Source organism: Bos grunniens, chromosome 21 (genome assembly GCF_055505025.1).
Source record: "Bos grunniens cultivar Pamir isolate PY7600 chromosome 21, Bosgru_T2T1.0, whole genome shotgun sequence".
Taxonomy (NCBI): Eukaryota; Metazoa; Chordata; class Mammalia; order Artiodactyla; family Bovidae; genus Bos; species Bos grunniens.
Genome location: NC_141185.1, coordinates 4,080,731 through 4,102,129, shown reverse-complemented (window position 1 = coordinate 4,102,129; position 21,399 = coordinate 4,080,731). Strand labels below are relative to the sequence as shown.

General features: G+C 44.3%; 1 long non-coding RNA gene across 1 annotated transcript in view; it reads right to left on the bottom strand.

The window, feature by feature from the left end:
- LOC147348939 (uncharacterized) overlaps positions 1–20,954 on the bottom strand; it is a 34,906-nt gene extending 13,952 nt beyond the window's left edge. The window contains exon 1 of the long non-coding RNA XR_015149413.1: positions 20,592–20,954. This is a non-coding gene — a long non-coding RNA (uncharacterized LOC147348939). The remainder of the gene's footprint in view (positions 1–20,591) is intronic.
- Between the last annotated feature and the right edge of the window lie 445 nt (positions 20,955–21,399).

Below are 21,399 nucleotides of genomic sequence, written 5' to 3'. Positions count from 1 at the left end.
AAATTAAAATTAACACATAGGAGCAAAGAAGGCTTACCAGAGAGGGAGAAAACAGGCTGGGCTTTGAAGGATGTATAGGAGTTCATCAGGTAAGCAGAATGGAATTGGATATTTGAAGTGGAAAAGTGCAAAGGATAATAAGAAAGGGGATGTTTGGTAAGGCTGAAAGGTGGGGTGGGCATGGGGGCACCAGGGGCAGGCAGGTCTTCAGCCCGATGGGGAAGGGCCTTTGTCCCAGGCTGTCCCTGAAGCACAAGTTTCCACCAAGGAGCCTTTCAGAGGGGGCGGCCTGTGGAAAAGGCAACGCAAGCAGCTCTTCTCCCCCCCAGCCCACCAGAAAGCCCACGTCTTACCTGTATTATGTGAGGCTAGCTAGTCAATTTCTTCTGGGGAAAATGGGGAGAGGGGAGGGAATTGTGAAGAAGGAAGTTGGGGACTCTGGGTCAGGGAAGGGGCAAGATGCGGGTAGACTGGGGCAGTACTGTGGTCCTCCTAGGAGGACACTGTCCTCCCAGTTCTGAGACCCAAGTCCCTGGGACCAGTCTGGAGAAGAAGCAAATCCACAGGTTCCAGATGCGGGGCCACCCCATGCCATCCAGAGGTGTAAGCCAGGCCTTCCCATCACCTGGACCCTTCCTCTGCAGACCCCTCTCCATTCACTCTTCCAGGGGCAAAGATCTCATCCCTCCTGGGGCCTGGAGACACAGCCTTTTGACACATTTTTCACAGATAGATAGTTTTTCCTTTGGCTGAGTTAGGTCCCCTCCATAACTCTTCCACTCTCGCCCCCGTCCTGGCTCTGTCCACACGGGCCACAGACAACAAGTCGGGTCAGCGTGTCCCTGAAAGTTTCAACATTTCTGTCCCCAGTGGGAATAGCAGGGGCGACAGTCCAGAGTTGAGGCAAGCTCAGCTGTTTCAGCAAAGAGGCAAACGAAGGCAGGGCGGTGGGGGGAGGCGTTGAAGAGGCAGAAAAAGCGGGTCTCCCTGGAGGCCAAACAGGCAAACCTCAAGAGTGGGCCTTCTCATTCTTGGAGCAGAAAACATGGGCTGAGGTTCTGGGTGGTGGGCAGGGAGTGCTGAGGTTTGCAGAAGGGAAGGGCCCAGGGGGAGAGGAGAGAGACCAAGGCGGAACTCAACACTTACCTCGTGATAACTCTGGCTCAAGCGGACAGGCTCGGGAGGCCACCCCAGCCTCTACTGGGGAGGGCAGGGGGACCCAGAGGGTGCCTGGAGCTGCGCCCAGGCCCGCCTCTCCGCATGAAAAGGGGGATGGTAATGGCGAAGACCCCAGGGTGGGCCCCTGCTCTCCTGTCTCTCAAAGGAGGTGGGCCTGGGCCTGGTGGCCTCCCCCCAAATCTTCCAGCTGCTGCTCAGAGCTCCAGGCCTCTGTTCCAGGCAGAACCTCACTGCTCGGGCTTGACCCACCCCACCCCGCCACAGGCCCACGAAGTGGGGGACAGTGGTACCGGCCTCAGAGCTGGTCATCACAGAGAGGACAAAGCCCAGGTCACAGAGCTGATGTGGCCACGGAGCCCGGGACACAAAGAGCTATATCCCCAGCCACACCTGCCCCCTGCTGCCCGCCTCCTCAGCCTCCAATTGCCCTACTAAGTCTAAGTGACCCTCACACAGTCCCCCAAAGACCTCCCTCCCACTCTCCAGTGCCCCGCCAGGGAGAGCAGCCCACCCCCACCGGAGCCCCTGGCCACCGCTGGCTCCTCAGACCCATCCCAGCCTGTCCCCTCAGACGCCATGTCCCTGCTATCTCTCCCTGTCCCTGCCACCCTGTCCCTCCACCCTCCTGACCAGCAGTTCCGCTTGCCCAGTACTCTGAGCCAGAGGCCTGAGAATGGCCCTCAACTCCCCCTCAGCCTTCGTGCCAAGTCACAGAGTTGCGCTTGTTCTACCTGCTTCGTGACACCACCACCCTCACTAGACCTGAAGACAACCTCTGTCAGACCAGTTCACGGAGATCTTCTTCCCCTGAGTCTCCTCTGTGTCCAGCTTGTGTTCATAACTAGCACCTTCACTTCACCGTGCACCTGCTCAAGAGCCATCTGTGGCTCCCTACTGCTGACAGGCTCACACTGTCCCTCCTCAGCCTGCCTTTCTGGTGATGTCTCTCACCACTGTCTCTCATGTATTTGTGAGAACTGTGATTTGCACACCACTCTCTCCACGCATTTGCTCAGGCTGTTCCCACAGCCCAGAATGCCTTCACCACACTCACTTCTGTAGCAAACTCCTATTCATTCTTCAGAACCCATCACCTCCAGATAGCCCTTCTCAATACCCACTGCCACCCATTCAAGACCTACTCCTCATGATTCTCACAGGTCATATATGTTCTGCTCTTACATTTGTGTGTCTTAGAACCCAGTGATCACTATGCAAATGCTAGCTATTCTTGACCACTAATTTTCCCGGCAGTACATGAACCAAGAAATTCCAGATGTTCAAGCTGGATTTAGAAAAGGCAGAGGAACCAGAGATCAAATTGATAACATCTGCTGGATCATGGAAAAAGCAAGAGAATTCCAGAAAAATGTCTACTTCTACTTCATTGACTATGCTAAAGCCTTTGACTCTGTGGATCACAACAAACTGTGGAAAATTCTTAAGCAGATAGGAATACCAGACCACCTTACCTGCCTCCTGAGAAATATGTATGCAGGTCAAGAAGCAACAGTTAGAACTGGACGTGGAACAATGGACTGGTTCCAAATTGGGAAAGGAGTACATCAAGGCTGTATATTGTCACCCTGCTTATTTAACTTATATGCAGAGTACATCATATGAAATGCTAGGATGGATGAAGCATAAGCTGGAATCAAGATTGCCAGAAGAAAAGAACGCATTTCAATCAGTTCTAATGAGGTAGATGAAACTGGAGCCTATTATACAGAGTGAAGTAAATCAGAAAGAAAAACACCAATACAGTATATTAATACATGTATATAGAATTTAGAAAGATGGTAATAATGAGTCTATATGCAAAACAGCAAAAGAGACACAGATATAAAGAACAGACTTTTGGACTCTGGGGGAGAAGGCGAGGGTGGGATGATTTGAGAGAATAGCATTGAAACATGTATATTACCATATGTGAAACAGATCACTAGTCCAGGTACAATGCATGAGACAGGGTGCTCAGGGCTGGTGATGACCCTGAGGGATGGGATGGGGAAGGAGGTGGGAGGGGGGTTCAGGATGGGGGACACATGTACACCCATGGCTGATTCATCTCAATGTATGGCAAAAACCACTACAATATTGTAAAGTAAGTAGCCTCCAATTAAAATAAATTACTTAATCAATAAAAAAAGATTGCCAGGAGAAATATCAATAACCACAGATACCACCCTTATGACAGAAAGTGAAGAGGAGCTAAAGAGCTTCTTGATGAAAGTAAAAGAGGAGAGTGAAAAAACTGGCTTAAAACTCAACATTCAAAAAACGAAGATCATGGCATCTGGTCCCATCACTTCATGGCAAATAGATGGGGAAACAATGGAAACAGTGACAGACTTTATTTTCTTGGGCTCTAAAATCACTGCAGATGGTGACCACAGCCATGAAATTAAAAGACTTGCTCCTTGGAAGAAAAGCTATGACAAACCTAGATAGCATATTAAAAAGCAGAGACATTACTTTACCGACAAAAGTCCATATAGTCAAAGCTATGGTTTTTTCCAGTAGCCATGAACAGATATGAGAGTTGGACCATAAAGAAAGCTGAGGGCTGAAGAATTTATGCTTTTGAACTGTGGTGTTGGAGAAGACTCTTGAGAGTCCCTTGGACTGCAAGGAGATCGAACCAGTCAATCCTAAAGATACTCAGTCCTAAATATTCATTGGAAGGACTGGTGCTGAAGCTGAAGCTCCAATCCTTTGGCCACCTGATGCAAAGAACCGACTCATTAGAAAAGACCCTGATTATGGGAAAGACTGAAGGCAGGAGGAGAAAGGGACGACAGAGGATGAGATGGTTGGATGGCATCACCAATGGATGTGAGTTTGAGCAAGCTCCAGGAGTTGGTGATGGATAGGGAAGCCTGGCATGCTGCAGTCCATGGGGTCACAAAGAGTCGGACATAACTGAGCTACTGAACTGAACCAAATTTTCCCAGCAGTTTCCAGGGTTTTTCTTATAGTCTCTGTATATTCTAGACATTAATCCCTGGTCCCATTAGAGGTTGCAAGAATACTCTTTTCATTTATCACTTCCCTGTTAAATTCGTCTGTGATATAGATTTCAGAATTATAAGATCAAGCAATTAAAATAACTATGATTCAATACTCTAAGATTGTTAGAAAAAAAAGTAGACAACATGCAATAATCAATAACTAATTAAGCAGAAAGATGGAAACTCTTAAGGAAAAATCAAAAGGAAGTGCTAGAAATCGGAAACACTGCAAAAGAAATGAAGAATGCCCTTGATGGACTTAGCAAGTGGACTGGCTATGGCCAAGAAAACAATCAATGAGCTTGGAAAATATGTCAACAGAACTTCCCAAATTGAAATGCGAAGAAGAAAATGGAAAAAAGAGAACAGAACGTCCAAGAACTGTGGAACGGTTTCAAAAGATGAAGCATGCCCATCATTGTGACACCACAAGAAGAACAGAGAATGGAGAAGAAGCATTTGAAGCAATAATGGCTGGGAACTTTCCAAAATGAATGACAGATAGCAAACCACAGATCTAAGAAGCTCAGAAAACACCAAAGAGGAAAAGCATCTCAAAAACGACACCTACACACATTTCATATTCAAGCGAGAGAAAAAGAGGAAATTTTGAAAGAAGCAAGAGAAGAAAGATGCCTTATCTAGAGAGGGCAAAGGATTAGAAAAACATCAGGCTTCTCTTCAGAAAGCGAGCAAGGAAAGCGAAATGGAATATTCAAGCGTTCAAAGAAAAAGCCCACCAGCCTATAACCTATCTCCAGCAAAATTATCCTTCAAAAATGAAGACTTCTTTGATGGGCTGGTGGTTAAGACCCTGTGCTTCCACTGCAGGGGGCACAGGTTCGATCCCTGGTTGGAGAACTAAGATCCCACAGGCAGCAGGGTGAACCCCCTCCCAAAATGAAAGAGAAACAAAAACTTTCTCAGACAAATGAAAATGGAAGGAATTCATCCCAGACCAGCCTTGCAAAAAAAAAAAATGTTAAAAGAAGGAAAAAAATATATAAGTCAAAAACTTGAACCGACATTTTCTTTAAAAAAGGAAAAGTACAAAGGTAAAACAAAATATTTTATTTTTCTTATTCTTAATTAGACTGATGGATAAATGTTTATTTAAAGTAAAGATACTAATAACATATTTGTGTTAATAGCTTATGAATAAGTGAAATTAATGCCAACAAATTTAAAAGATATAGGAGGGAGAAATTGGAAATACTCTGCTATAAGGTACTTTTACTACATGTGACAAAGTATGTTATCTGAACACGAACTTAAATGAGTTATAAATGGAAATTCCAAACTCTAGGGGAACCCCCAAAATTTTTTTAAAGCATAATTGATATGCCTAAGAAAGGAGAGAAAATGGAACCATTAAAAATGCTCAGTTAAGGGGCTTCCGTGGTAGCTCAGTGGTAAAGAATCCACCTGCCACCTCAGGAGACACAGGTTCAATCCCCCATCTGGGGAGATCCCACACACCGCCAAGCAACTAAGCCCAGAAGCCACAACTGCTCAAGTCCAGGTGCCCTGGAGCCCGTGCTCCCAAACAAGAGAAACCACCACAAAGAGAAGCCTGCACACAGCATCCAGAGAGTAGCCCCTGCTTGCTGCAACTAGAGAAAAGCCCACGCAGCAACAAAGACGCAGCACAGTTGAGAATAAAGGTAAATAAATAAAAATGCTTTTTAAAAAGGCTCAGTTAAAGCCAGAGAAGGCAGAAAAAGAGGGGAAGAAAAAAGAAACAGACCAAGGACAAAGAAGAAAAACAGTTACAAATATTGGTAGATATTAATCCAGCTCTGTCAATAACCACTTTAAATATGAATAATCTAAATACACCAATTAAAGAGCAGATTAAAGAAACAAGGCCCAACTGTTTGATATCAACAAAAAACAAAGGAATAGAGAAAGATATATTGTGCTAACACGCATCAAAAAAAAAAAAAAGCTAAATACCTTTACTAATTTCAGACAAAGCAGACTTCAGAGCAAGGAAAATTATCAGGGATAAAGACAGACATTACATAATGGTAAAGGGATCAATTCTTCAGAAGGATACAATAATCCTGATTGTGTATGCACCTACCAACAGGACATCAAAATGCCTAAAATGGAGAAACACACAAGTCTGCTATTGTAGTTGGAGAGTTCAGCACCACTCTTTGAGTAACTGATAGACAAAGCATACAGAAGATCAGCAGGGATAGTTGACATGAACGGCACTGTCAATCGACTTGATCCAATTGACATTTCTAGAATATGCCAACAACAGAGTACACACATTGCAAGCTCACATGAAACACTCACCAAAACAGACCACATTCAAGACCATAAAACACACCTTAACACATTTTAAAGAATGGAAGTCATAAATGTTTCATCTCGTGCCACAGTGGCATTAAACAAGAAATCAACAATAGAAAGATAGCTGGAAATTCCAAAAATACTTAGAGATTAAACAACACACGAATCTAAATAACACAGGGGTCAAGTAAGAAGTCTTAAGAGACACTTTTAAATACTTTTAACTAAATGAAAATAAAAATACAACTTCCAAATGTTGTGGGATGCAGTGAAAGTAATGCTTAGAGAGAGATACACAGCATTAAATGCAAGCATCACAAAAGAAATATCTAACATGTACATGTACAGCTGAGGCCTTTGCTGTCCACCTGAAACTATCACAGCATTGTTAATCACCTATATCCCAACACAGAATAAAAAGCTTAAAACATGCATATAAATTATTTAATTAAAAAAATTTTTTAAAGAAACACCTAAAATCAATAATCTAAGCATTCATCTTAGGAAGCTTGAGAAAGAAGAGCAATTTAAGCCTAAAACAAGCACAAGAAAATAAATAACAAATTAGAGCAGAACTCAATGGAATCAAAAACAGGAAAACAGTAGAGACAATCAGCAACATGAAAGCTGGTTCTTTAGAAAGATCAATAAAATTAATAAACCCTCTAGCAAAGCTAACCAAGAAAAGATGACAGAAGACACAGACTACTAATATCAGAAATGAAGAGAGTTAATCACAACTGGTCCGTGGGCATTAAAAGAATAAGGATAATAAAGGAACACTAGCAAAACTCTGTATCCACAGACACGACAACTTAGATAGAACGGAGCAAGTTCTTGAAAGACACGTCTACCAAAATTCACACAAGGAGAATGTTTTGTTGTTTTCGTCGCTGAGTTGTGTCCAAGTCTTTGCGACCCCATGAACTGTAGCCCACCAGGCTCCTCTGTCCATGCTAAGAACAAGATCACCTAAACAGGCCTATTTTTATTTGCCAGTTATATCTCAAATCAAGTTGAAGAAATGAAATGTCTATTCTATAGACATACCCATTGAAGAAACTGAATCAATAATTAATGATCCTCCAAAAAATAAAGCACCAGACCCAGAGGATTTCACTGTTGAATTCTATCAAACATGTAAGGAAGAAATGACACCGATTCTGTATGGTCTCTTCCAGAAAATGGAAGCAGAGGAAATATGTCCTAATTCATCTACGAGGCCAGGATCATCCTAACTCTAAAATCAAATAAAAACATTATAAGAATGGAAAACAACAGAATATGTCTCATGAAACTAAATCATAAAATATCATCTAATTGAATCCAATAATACATAAAAGAGTGATATACCAAGTGCGTGAGTGCTCAGTCACTTCAGTCGTGTCCAACTCTTTGCGACCCATAGACTGTAGCACGCCAGGCTCCTCTGTCCACAGGCTTCTCCAGGCATGAATACTGGAGTGGTTTTCCATGCCCCTCCTCCAGGGGATCTTCCCGACCCAGGGATCAAACCCGCATCTCCTGTGTCTCCTGCACTGAAGGAAGACTCTTTACGCTTGAGCCACCGGAAGCCCATGATCAAGTGGTGTTTACTCTCGGTATGCAATACTGGTTCAGCTAATTGAAATCAACCGAAATTGAAAATCAATTAATGTAATCCATCACATCAACAGGGTAAAGAAGAAAAATCACATGACCACATTAAATAATGCAGAAAAAGCATTTGAAAAAATCCAATACTCATTGTGATTTTTTAAAATTCTCAACAAACTAGGAATAGAGAGGCGCTTCAACTTGTTATGTGCATTTACCAAAAAAAAAAAAAAAAAAAAAGCAGTTAACATCATACTTAAGAGTGAGAAACTAATGCTTTCTCCCTAAGATTAAGAACTAGGCAAGAATTTCCCTCTCACTACACTATTCAACATCACACTGGCAGTTTCAGCTATTGCACTAAGAAAAGGAAAGTAAAATGTATATATAGACTGTGAAGGAAGAAATAAAACTGTCCTTATTCACAGTTAACATGATTATCTATAATATATAAAGAAAACCCCAAAGAATTCACACACACACACATACACACACACACACACACACACACGCACACCTGGAACTATAAATAAGTATAGCAAGGTCAAAGGATACAATTTTAAAATACAAGTCATTTGCTTTCCTTATGAAAGCATAAACAATTGAAATTTTTTAATCTGGATGAGCATGTGTTAACCTTTAATATTCATTTTTATTTATTTGTGTGGGTGTGCACTCTCTGATTCTGAGACCCCATGGACTGTAACCCACAAGGCTCCCCTGTCCATGGAATTTTCCAGGAAAGAAGACTGGAGCTGGTTGCCAACTCCTTCTCCAGGGGGTCTTCTCGACCAAGGGATCAAATCCAAATCTCTTGTGTCTCCTGCACTGGCAGGCAGGTTCCTTACCAGCTGAGCCACCAGGAAGCCTAGGATTTACTGATTCACTTGGCTGTACTGTCTCAGTTATGGCACACAGGATCTTCCACCTCCACGTGGCATGTGGGTTCTTTTAGTCGTGGCATGTGGTTCTAGTTCCCTGACCAGGGATAGAATCTGGGCCCCCTGCATGGGCAGTGCAGTCTCAGCCACTGGACCACCAGGGAAGTCCCAGCGATTGGAACTTGAAATTAAAAACACAACATCATTTACAATGGCACCAAAAAATGAAATACTTAGGCATAAACCTAACAAAACATATTCAGGATCTATACATGCAGAAAACTATAGAACTCTGATGAAGAGATCAAAGGATATCTAAATAAATGGTGGATATTCTCTGTTAAACAATGACTTATAATTACTCAGTATTTGGGGATGTTCAGTTCAGCTCAGTCGCTCAGTCATGTCCGACTCTTCGCAACCCCATGGACCACAGCACACCAGGCTTTCTGTCCATCACCAACACCCAGAATTTACTCAAACTCATCTCCACTGAGTCAATGATGCCATCCAACCATCTCATCCTCTGTCATCCCCTTCTCCTCCTGCCTTCAATCCTTCCTAGCATCAGGGTCTTTTCCAATAAGTCAGCTCTTGGCATCAGGTGGCCAAAGTACTGGAGTTCCAGCTTCAGCATCAGTCCTTCCAGTGAACACTCAGGACTGATCTCCTTTAGGATGGACTGGTTGTTAATTCTTCCCAACTTTATCTACTGAATCTGCACAATCCAAATCAAAATCCTAGCAAGCTACTTTGTAGATACTGAAAAAAGGATTCTAAAGTGTACAGAATCTCCACAGAGGCTTTTCCTCTCCTGAAATGCCCTCGGCACACGGCGAGTACAAAATGACCACAGGGGCTTCCCCAAGAAACTGTAGGCAGTTAGCAGTCCAGTAAGGGCTCATAAATATTCTACATCTAATTATAACGGATGGAATTATGGGGAGACATAAACAACACAACTTGCTGTTATATAACTTGTAATTGTCAATCAGCCTTGAGCACATGCTCATGTGCATTCCCTTTCATTGACTGGTGGTGGATGCAAGCCCTGCTTTGCACTGACCATGACCATTGGAGGAGACTGGATACATAAAAGTGGGAAGCCAAAAGAGAGGGCTAAGAAGGATGAGGAAGATCCCATCAGGACTAATAAGGATCTGTTCGCTTGAGCTGAACGGAGCTGTAACTCGTCTGTTGTCCTGCACGTTGTGGTCCACTGTGCCGAGTGTTTGTGCAACGAGATAAAAACCAAGGAAGAGAAACAAACCAATCTGCCGATAACAAGATCATCAAAAATAAGGCAAGTCTGAGAAACTCTCACAACCAAGAAGATACTCAGGAGACATGAAAAATAGGTGGTACAAGATCCTGGAATAGGAAGAGACACTGGGTAAAAGCTAATGATGTCTGAATGAACCACAGTCATTAGTTAATAATGATGTAAAAATATTGTCTCGTTAATTACAACAGAATAAAAGAGGAAAGTGAGTAACCTCAAACTTACTCATTCTAGATTAATAGAAATTATCCACTCTGATTGAAAAGAAATGAGTTCTTCAGGAACCCATGGGGTGATTATCAAAAGGCCAAATCGTAAGTGTAACTGAAGTCACAAAAAGAGAAGGAAGACAAAATGAGGAAGAAAAAATAAAGAAAAAATGCCCAAGATTTTCCAAATGCAGTGAAAGGCCAAAAATTAACGATTCAAGATGCTCAGCAGACCACAGGCAGAATGAAAAAATGGGGACGGAGGCTCAAACACTTGATAGCTGAATTGCTAAAAACCAAAAACAGAGGAGAAAAATCACAAAAGACCAGAAGAGAACACAGTTACATACAATAGAACAACAATTCAAATGATCACTGGTTTCTCATCAGAAAATATGGAGATGAGAAGACAGTAGAATAACACTTTCAAAATGCTGAAAGAAAAAACTTCCAACTCAGAACTCAGATACAAATCCAAATAAAATATTCTTTTATATCATAGGTGAAATAAGAACATTTTCAGACCAAAGAAAACTAAGAGAATTCATACTTTACACACCTGCACTGCAAGAGATCCTAAAAGATCCGAAAAGAAGCTCTTCAGGCTGAAGGGAAATGATACAAAATGGAAACTCAGATCTTCAGGAAGAAATAAAGAGCCTCAAGAAACTGCACATTTGTTGTTGTCCAGTCGCTAAATCATGTCCGACTCTCTGCAACCCCACGGACTGTAGCACACCCGACTCCTCTGTCCTCCACTATTTCCCAGAGTTTGCTCAAATTCATGTTCATTGAGTCAGTGATGACATCTAACCATCTCATCCTCTGTCGTCTCCTTCACCTTTTGCCTTCAATCTTTCCCAGCATCAGGGTCTTTGCCAGTAAGCTCTTCACATCACGTGGCCAAAGTACTGAAGTTTCAGCCTCAGCATCACTCCTTCCAATGAATATTCAGGGATGATTTCCTTTAGGATGGACTGGTTTGATCTCCTTGCAGTCCAAGACACTCTCAAGAGTCTTCTTCAACACCACAGTTCAAAAGCATCAATTCTTCAGTGCTTAGCTTTATGGTCCAACTCTCACATCCATACACTGGGAAAACCAGAGTTTTGACTAGACGGACCTTTGTTGGCAAAGTGATGTCTCTGCTTTTTAATACCTGTCTAGGTTTGTCATAGCTTTCCTTTCAAAGAGCACGTGTCTTTTAATTTCACGGCTGCAGTCACCATCTGCAGTGATTTAGAAGCCCAAGAAAAGAAGACCTGTCACTGCTTCTACTTTTTCCCCTTCTATTTGCCATGAAGTGAAAGGACCAGATGCCATGACCCTGGTTTTTTAATGTTGAGTTTTAAGCCAGCTTTTCACTCTACTCTTTCACCCTCATCAAGAGGTTCTTTAGTTCCTCTTTACTTTCTGCCATTAGAGAAATTTTACCAAAAAATGATACATATTTACCAGAAATGATACCTGTTTAGTAAATGTTTTTTAAATCCTTTGATTATTTTAGAAGTAGATACGACTTTTAAAAGCAAATCCTACTTTCTTGTGGGGTTTACAACATGTGTTGACATATTACATGCAAAAACTATAACACAAAGGATGGGGTGGTGATGGTGGACATATATGGTTGCAAGATTTCTACGTAGTAAATGATGTGATAAACTATTTATTCTAAGTAAACTGTGAAAAGTTAAGAATGTACTTTACCACATAGAGCAACTATTAAATATTTTAAAATATAAGAAGGTATAACTAAAAATGCCAACAGACAAAATAAATCTCCAAAAGATGTTCAAATTATCCAAAAGAAGCCAGCAAAGAGAATCAGAGGGCCCCAAAACAAAGGTGACAATCAGAAAACAAATAATAAAATGAGAGACATAAATGTACTAAATGTAAAATTAAAAAGCAGAAACTGTCAGAATGATAGTAAAGCAAGAACCAACTACAATTGGTTATTCTTTAAATAATTGGATATTCTTTAAATATAAAGACAGAGTGGTTGAAAGCAAATGGATGTGAAGAGAAAGACATGGAAAATCTAGCAATTATAAGAAGGCTAGAATCATTATAATAATATCAGATAAAAGAGACCTTAAGACCAAGGGTTTTACTAGCAATAATTAGGACCAGTTCATAGAGATAAAAGGACTAATTTATTAGGAAGACATAACAAACATAAATGTGTATTCATATAATAATACAACTTCAAATATATAAATCTAAAGATGACAGAATCAAAACAAGTAGACAACTCTTCAATCATCATTAGATATTTTAAGTCCAGTCTCTCAGTAACTGATAGAATAATGCTGTTCTTCAGTTGCTAAGTCATGTCCAACTCTTTGTGACCCCGTGGACTGCAGCATGCCTGGCTTCCTGTCCTTCACTATCTCCTAGAATTTGCTCAATTCATGTCCAGTTCATACATAAATGACATAGCTGATTTGAATGGTACTATCAACCACCTTGACCTAACTAATATTTATGGATTACTACATCCAGCCACTACAGAGTTTACATTTTTTTCAAGCGCATTCACTAAGGTAAACCATATGCTGAACTATCAAATGAGGTTCAATAAATTTAAAAGGACCAAAATCAGAGAATGACAACAATAGAATTAAACCCAATAAGAAACAATATCTAGGAAACCCCCAAATATTTTGGAATTAAATAACACATTTCTAAATAATCAACAGATCAAAGAATCACAAGAACTGCATGATAATGAAAATACATCAACATCTACAAGATGTCACTAAAACAGTCCCTAGAGGAAAATGTATAGCTTTAAATGCTTAAAAAGAAAAGAAGACAAGAATATAATCAAGGACCTAATGTTACACTCTAACAGGTTAAAAAAGTGAAAAGTGAAGTGAAGTGGAAGGAAAGCAATAATAAAGGGCAGAAATTAACCAAATAGAAAACAATAGAGAAAATTAACAAGTCAAAAGTTGGGTCTTTAACAAAAGCGAGACTGACCACATCAAAGAGAGAGGATACAAATTACCAACACTAGAAAGAGGACTTCCCTAGTGATTCAGAGGTTAAGAATCCACCTTCCAATGCAAGGGATGCAGGTTCAGCCCCCAGTCAGGAAACTAACTCCTCCCATGCCTCAGGGCAACTAGGCCCACACACAACCAGAGAGTCTGTGCCACAGACCCTGAGCCCACACACCACCACGAGAGAAAGCAGCCCACACACTGCAACGAGGACCTCGAGTGCCACAACTAAGACCCAACACAGCCAAATTAATCAATTAATAATAAAAGAGATTATCACCAGACAGCTTTATTACCAAACAAGCTCAACAACTTAGACGAATTGGGCGAACTCCTTGAAAAATGAAACTTATCAATATTAACGCAGAATGAAATAGAACATCTAAATACTCCACTCTTTACTCCAGGCCCAGATGTTTTCATTGGTGAATTATATTGATGGCAAGAGTAAGCATAGACATTTTAGGAATCAGTGAACTAAAATGGACCGGAATGGGTGAATTTAATGCAGATGACCATTGTGTCTACCACTGTGGGCAAACATCCCTTAGAAGAAATGGAGTAGCCCTCATAGTCAACAAAAGAGTCCGAAATGCACTACTTGGGTGCAATCTCAAAAACGACAGAATGCTCTCTGTTCGTTTCCAAGGCAAACTATTCAATATCACAGTAATCCAAGTCTACGCCTCACCCACTAGTGCCAAAGAAGCTGAAGCTGAATGGTTCTATGAGGAACTACAAGACCTTCTAGACCTAAGATCAAAAAAAAAAAAAAAAAAAAGATGTCCTTTTCATCATAGGGGACTGGAACGCAAAAGTAGGAAGTCAAGAGATACCTGGAGTAACAGGCAAGTTTGGCCTTGGAGTACAAAATGAAGCAGGGCAAAGGCTAACAGAGTTTTGCCAAGAGAACACACTGATCATAACAAACATCCTCTTCCAACAGAACAAGAGAAGACTTTACATGTGGACATCACCAGATGGTCAATACTGAAATCAGACTGATTATATTCTTTGCAGCCAAAGATGGAGAAGCTCTATACAGTCAGCAAAAACAAGACCAGGAGCTGACTGTGGCTCACATCATGAACTCCTTATTGCAAAATTCAGACTTAAATTGAAGAAAGTAGGGAAAAACCACTAGACCATTCAGGTATGACCTAAATCAAATCCCTTATGATTATACAGTGCAAGTGAGAAATAGATTCAAGGGATTAGATCTACTAGACAGTGCCTGAAGAACTATGGACAGAGGTTCTTGACATTGTACAGGAGGCAGTGATCAAGACCATCCCCCAAGAAAAAGAAATGCCAGTTGTCTGAGGAGGTCTTACAAATATCTGAGAAAAGAAGAGAAGCTAAAGGCAAAGGAGAAAAGGAAAGATATACCCATCTGAATGCAGAGTTCCAAAGAATAGCAAGGAGAGATAAGAAAGCCTTCCTCAGTGATCAGTGCAAAGAAATAGAGGAAAACAATAGAATGGGAAAGACTACAGATATCTTCAAGAAAATTAGAAATACCAAAGGAACATTTCATGCAAACATGAGCACAATAAAGGACAGAAACGATATGGACCTAACAGAGGCAGAAGATATTAAGAAAAGGTGGTAAGAATACACAGAAGAACTATACAAAAAATATCTTCATGACCCAGATAACCATGATGGCATGATCATTCACCTAGAGCCAGACATTTTGGAATGTGAAGTCAAGTTGGCCTTAGGAAGCATCACTACGAACAAAGCTAGTGGAGGTGATGGAATTCCAGTTGAGCTCTTTAAATCCTGAAAGATGATGCTGTGAAAGTGCTGCACTCAATATGCCAACAAATTTGGAAAACTCAGCAGTGGCCACAGGACTGGAAAAAGTTAGTTTTCATTCCAATTACAAAGAAGGGCAATGCCAAAGAACGTTCAAACTACCACACAACTGGATTCATCTCACAGGCTTGCAAAGTAATGCTCAAAATTCTCCAAGCCAGGCTTCAACAGTACGTGAATTTCCAGATGTTCAAGCGGGATTTAGAATGGCAGAGGAACCAGAGACCAAATTGCCAACATCTGCTGGATCATAGAAAAACCAAGAGAGTTCCAGAAAAACATCTACTTCTGCTTTATTAACTGCACTAAAGCCTTTGACTGTGTGAATCACAACAAACTGTGGAAAATACTTACAGAGATGGGAATACCAGACCATGTCACCTGCCTCCTGAGAAACCTGTATGCAGGACAGGAAGCAACAGTTAGAACCAGACGTGCAACTATTGACTGGTTCCAAATTAGGAAAGGAATACATTAAGGCTGTATATTGTAACCCTGCTTATTTAACCTATATGCAGAGTACATTATGCAAAATGCCAGACTGGATGAAGCACAAGCTAGAATCAAGATTGCCGGGAGAAATATCAATAACTCCAGATATGCAAATGACACCACCCTTATGCCAGAAAGCGAAGAACTAAAGAGCCTCTTGATGAAAGTGAAAGAGGAGAGTGAAAAAACTGGCTTAAAACTCAACATTCAAAAAACGAAGATGATGGCATTCTGTCCCAACATTTCATGGCAAATAGATGGGGAAACAATGGAAACTGTGACAGACTTTATTTTCTTGGGCTCCAAAATCACTGCAGATGATGACTGCAGCCATGAAATTAAAAGACACTTGCTCCTTGGAAGAAAAGCTATGAGACACCTAGACAGCATACTAAAAAGCAGAGACATTACTTTGCTGACAAAGGTCCATCTAGTCAAAGCTGTGTTTTTTCCAGCAGTCATGTATGGATGTGAGAGTTAGACTATAAAGAAAGCTTAGTGCTGAAGAATTGATGTTTTTGAACTGTGGTGTTGGAGAAGACTCTTGAGAGTCCCTTGGACCGTGAGGAGATCCAACCAGTCTATCCTAAAGGAAATCAGTCCTGAATATTCATTGGAAGGACTGATGCTGAATCTGAAGCTCCAATACTTTGGCCACCTGATGTGAAGAACCAACTCATTGGAAAAGACTCTGATGTTGGGAAAGATTGAAGGCAGGAGGAGAAGGGGGCGACAGAGGATGAGATGGTTGGATGGCATCACCAACTTGATGGACATGAGTTTGAGCAAGCTCCAGGAGTTGGTGACGGACAGGGAAGCCTGGCATGCTTCAGTCCATGGGGTCGCAAAGAGTCAGACACGACCATGCGATTAAACGGAACTGATCAAACATTGAAAGGATAAGTACCAAATTTATACAAACTCTTTCGTAAAATAGAGGATAAAGGGAACACTTATTGTTGCCAGGGGGCAGGGTGGCATAATCTTATACGAAACCCTCATGAAGACATTGCAAAACAAGAAAGAAAATTACAAACCAGTGTCTCTCATGAAGGGCCCCCAGGTGGCGCCAGTGGTAAAGAAACTGCCTGCCAATGCAGGAGATATAAGAGATGGGGGGTTCAATCCCTGTGTTGAGAAGATCCTCTGGAGAAGGAAATGGCAACCCACTCCAGTATTCTTGCCTGGAGAATCCCATGAACAGAGCAACCTGGTGGGCTACGGTCCACGGGGTCACAAAAAGTCGGACAAAACTCAAGTGACTTAGCATGTATGCACATGTCTCATGAATACATAAACACAAAAATTCTTAAGATAATAGCAAATAGAATCAAACAATATATAAAGTAGGCCTTGGAGGTTTATCTCAGGAGTATATGGCTGTTTTAACCTTTGAAGCTATTGTAATTTACCTTTTTAAAGGAAGTAAGGAGAACCTTCAAAACATGATCAATCTATCACCCATACCTGATGACACACTCAGAAAACTGAGAATAAAGGGAATCTCCCTAGATCTGACCTAAGAAAAACATACACTAACATCACACTTAATAATATTGACACAGATATTGACACTTCCCCCCCTAATACTGGGAACAAAGCAGGGATGTCCATTCTCCCCATTTTTATTCAACATTATCCTGAAGGTCCTGGCATTGTAATTAGGGGGAAAAAAAAAAACCATGAAATGAAGTGATTACGGAGGAAGAAGTAAAACCATCTATATGGCAGATGTTGTGTTTGTTCACATCACAGGACGCTCTCTCTGGCCGACTTGAGCAACAGAGCCTGGAAGCTGAGCTCCATGGCTGGGGCTTGCCAAGAGGCTGAAGCTTGGTCCAGGCAGGAAATTTCAGGGCAGAATACAGTCAGGGCCAGGAAGTCAGAGCCCGTGACCACAGTGGGGAGGAGGGGGCCCCAGGCCCCTGCATCCTCTCCCAGGGGGAACAAGATCGGGGACACCTGGAGGGAAAAGGGCAGCACCTTGCGGGGAGGAACCGCACCTCTGCTCAGAGTCCTTCACACGGCAGCAGCAGGGACCACCCGCTCAGGAAGCCAAAGACATCACGTTTGCCAGCTGAGCTAAGAAGCCAGGAGGGGATGGAGGTGGTAGGCAGCCAGGGAAAGCACTTCCTGAGGCCTGACCAGGGACTTGCTCAAGACACAGTGGCCCTGTCCACAGGTCTGGGCTTGTTCCCATGCACAGAGCAGGCTGGACAGTCAGCAGCTGGGGCTCCTGGGCGTAAGGGTTAGGAGTTGGGGGGTGCAGGACAGACCTCGCCCAGAGAGCTGTGAGACTGAAGCAAACAGCCGCGTGGTCCTGCCTCCACTTCCTGACACACACACGACTGTTCCCGTGTGGGGTCCCATCTTTGGACACCCTGTTCCCCTGTAAGTGTCCTCCCAGCTCGGGTGGTTGAAAAAACAGTGGCAGATGCTAAGGATAAGTTGGGGGCCAGGACGTAAGTTCAAGAAAGCTCTGGAAATGGGGGTGGGCAAGGGTGGCAGCCTGAGGCTGGGACTTGGGGTAACTGAGGAATATGGGTCACCCACCCCAGGGGGTCAGAGGCAAAGATACAGCTCCCAGAGGAGGTGAGAGTCAGGGTCTGGTAAGCCCCACGGAGAGTGCAGGTCTCAGGGCACGCTCGTGGACCTTGGGCTGCCCTGTCTGGCCTTCCTCCCAGGGACCTTCCCCAGTTCCCTCCGGCCACAGCATGAGGTCATTGCCTGCAGGTTTCCCCACAGCTTGGACTCATCCCTCCCTGAATGATTTGAGCCAGTGGGAGCCACGATTTGCACTGTGCACATCCGAAAGAGCCTTCAGTGAAGGGACTTGTGGGCACAGTGGCGGGGGAGAGGGGGGCTGAACTGACAGAGTAGCACAGACACACACACACTGCCGTGTGCAAAGCACAGAGCTAGTGGGAAGCTGCTGTCTAGCACAGGGAGCCCAGCTCAGCGCTCTGTGATGACAGCAGAAACCAATACTACATTGGAAAGCAAGTGGACTCAAATTAAAAAATGTGATAGGTCAGGACCCTGTCAATCCAGGAAGCAGCCCAAATCAGGCTCAAGAGGCATGAAACTGGGGTCCAGGGCAGCCCACTGCTGTCTACAGAGGCCTCCAGGTTGCGGAATGGGGGGCAGGGAGTCATACATGGGTCTCCGGCCTCTCCATCCTGCCCACATTTCCTCAGGCAAAGGTTGAAAGGCCCCACCCATCACCAAGCACATGGATGGCACATTCAGCTATTAACACTTTAGTCAGAATTAGCTTCTCAGACAAGCCAGTCCCCAGCTTGAAACAGAGAGCCCAAAAGAGAAGTCAGGGCTGAGGTGGCTTGAGAAATGGTTATAAATGTGCCAGGGGTCCTCTCATACCCCCTCCATAAATAGCTGTCCCATCAGCACCTCTCTGGTGCTGAAAATTTTCACTGCGGCAAGGAACACGTTCCAGCATTTTCTCCAGCAGCTCTGGACATAAGAACCAGCTCCACCACCTGCAGGCTGTGCAACTCCAGCAAATCACTTACCATCTCTGAGCCCTCTTGGACTCTAGCCTGCAGGGCCCCATCCCAGGCCTCAGGTCTCAGAGGGAGCCAAGCGTTACGGAACTTCCCACAAAAACATCCAGGTGCCCCTGGTGATATCTGGGACAAGCCAGGGCTGGCAGTGCCATCCAGGCAGGTGCCCCAAGCCCAGATTGAGACTTCTGGGAGCGCTTGTTCCCATTTGGAGCACTCTCCAACCCTCTACCCAACTGCCATGCCATGCGGGGTAGACGAGATGTCCCAATGGACCCTGGGCATGTTATCTAAGAGGTATTCTGGGGTGATGGCCAGGCCCCTGTCTAGGAGGGAAGCCTGACAAGCTGATCACTGCTAGCGGCCAGGACACTTTCTTTTGTGGGCTCACTGGAAACGGGGCCATCAGAATGGCATGGACACTCTCCTTTGGAATCATGCTCACTTACGTCCAACACAAGGAAGAGTTCGAGGCCCAGCTTCCACAGAGTGAGCCCCGTGTTGGTCCTCGCTCTCTGCTCGAGCCTCGGCACCTGAGAAGCGCGGAAGGGTAGCAGGCGTCTAACCTGGGGCACCTGTGCTGGCAGCCGTGCAGTCCACAGGCCCCACACCACATGCCAGCATCTGCGGTGGACGGCCACGCCCCTCTCCCCACAAGGACCCCAGAGACCTGTGCCCACAAGACCACCAGGCCCCTCCCACCCATGTCTACTCCCGCCCCAGCCCGAGTGGGGACATCATGCTCCCGAGGTCTGCCTCAGGCTGTGTAGAGGAGGGTCAACGTGCATTGCATGAATAGTACGTCCCTTCTCACCTACCCACCGACCCCCACCCACCCTGGGACGCGGGAGGGTGCAGAAACAGGACACAGTCCAGGACGGGGCAGCCACGACCTGAGGAGTCAGGGACGCGCTTTGAGGAGGCGTTTACACGTTGCTTTGGCTGCAGAGTTCTCAATGGTGAAATTAACGTGACCGGAAGGCAGACTATTATTTCCCATTTCCTGCCCACACAGGGCAGGACTTGCGTTTGTGGTCACCATCAACCAAGAGCAGCAGCAAACTCCGGGAGAACGGGGAAGGCCCATCCTCACGGGGTCACGTGAGGGGTGCGGGGCATGGAGGACCCAGCACCCCCGGGGTCACTGTCAGCACTAAGCAGACAGCATCAAGGACCCAGAGGCGAGGTGGGCTGTCATGCTTCAATGCAAACAGGCTCCAGGGAGTCCTGGCACCATTGCTACCTTTTTCTCCAGGTGGGAAACGGGAAACCTGGAATTCTTACCTGGCCCGGCACGGCTGGCGGTGAAGACACGGAGAGACGGGTGGCTCCTGGACCTAAGTGGGAAGACCTGGGACCTCCACCCCAAGAGGCGTCTTCACTTAAGTGAAAGGAAAGACGTCTTCTGGAGCCGTGACTAAACCGCTCGCGGGCCGGGAAGCCGTACAGTACCCTTTACTCGAATCGCTGGTCTAGTCAGACGCCCCACAAAACGTGTTTTCCCAAAGTCCTGCTCACATTATGCACAGCCCTGCTTTCCTCATCCCTTACTCTTACTGTTGTGAGGTCTGAGAAAGTAGGAAGGACGGGATATTTGGTGGAAAAGGCACTCAACCTTGTCTCATGGACGCTGTTCCTCCAGCTTCCCTACACCTGAGGCCCTGAGGGAAGGGACAACTTCAAGGCCAATCACAAAAACCTCACCCTCCCTCCAGCCAATCAGGAGAATCTCACCCTCCCTCCAGCCAATCAGGAGAACCTCACGCTCCTCCCAGCCAATCAGAAGAATCTCATCCTCCTTCCAGCCAACCAGGAGACCGTAACTCTCCCTCCAGCCAATCAAGTGACTGCCCCACTTGCTAACTCCACAACTTTGCTCCTGCAGTTTTCTGTTCCTAGAATGCCCTTCCTCCTTCACTGCTTGGGGCTGTTCTGTAGCTTTCTCAAGGCCTGGCTCAGCCACGTCCTCCTCTGGGAAGCTCTGTGTCACCCCGGGCAGAAGGGAAGAGCACTGGCCATCTTGGACTCCCAAAGCCCAGCCACACCCCATCCTGCAGGCAGGCATCTGAGGCACTGTCTTTGCCCAAACTAT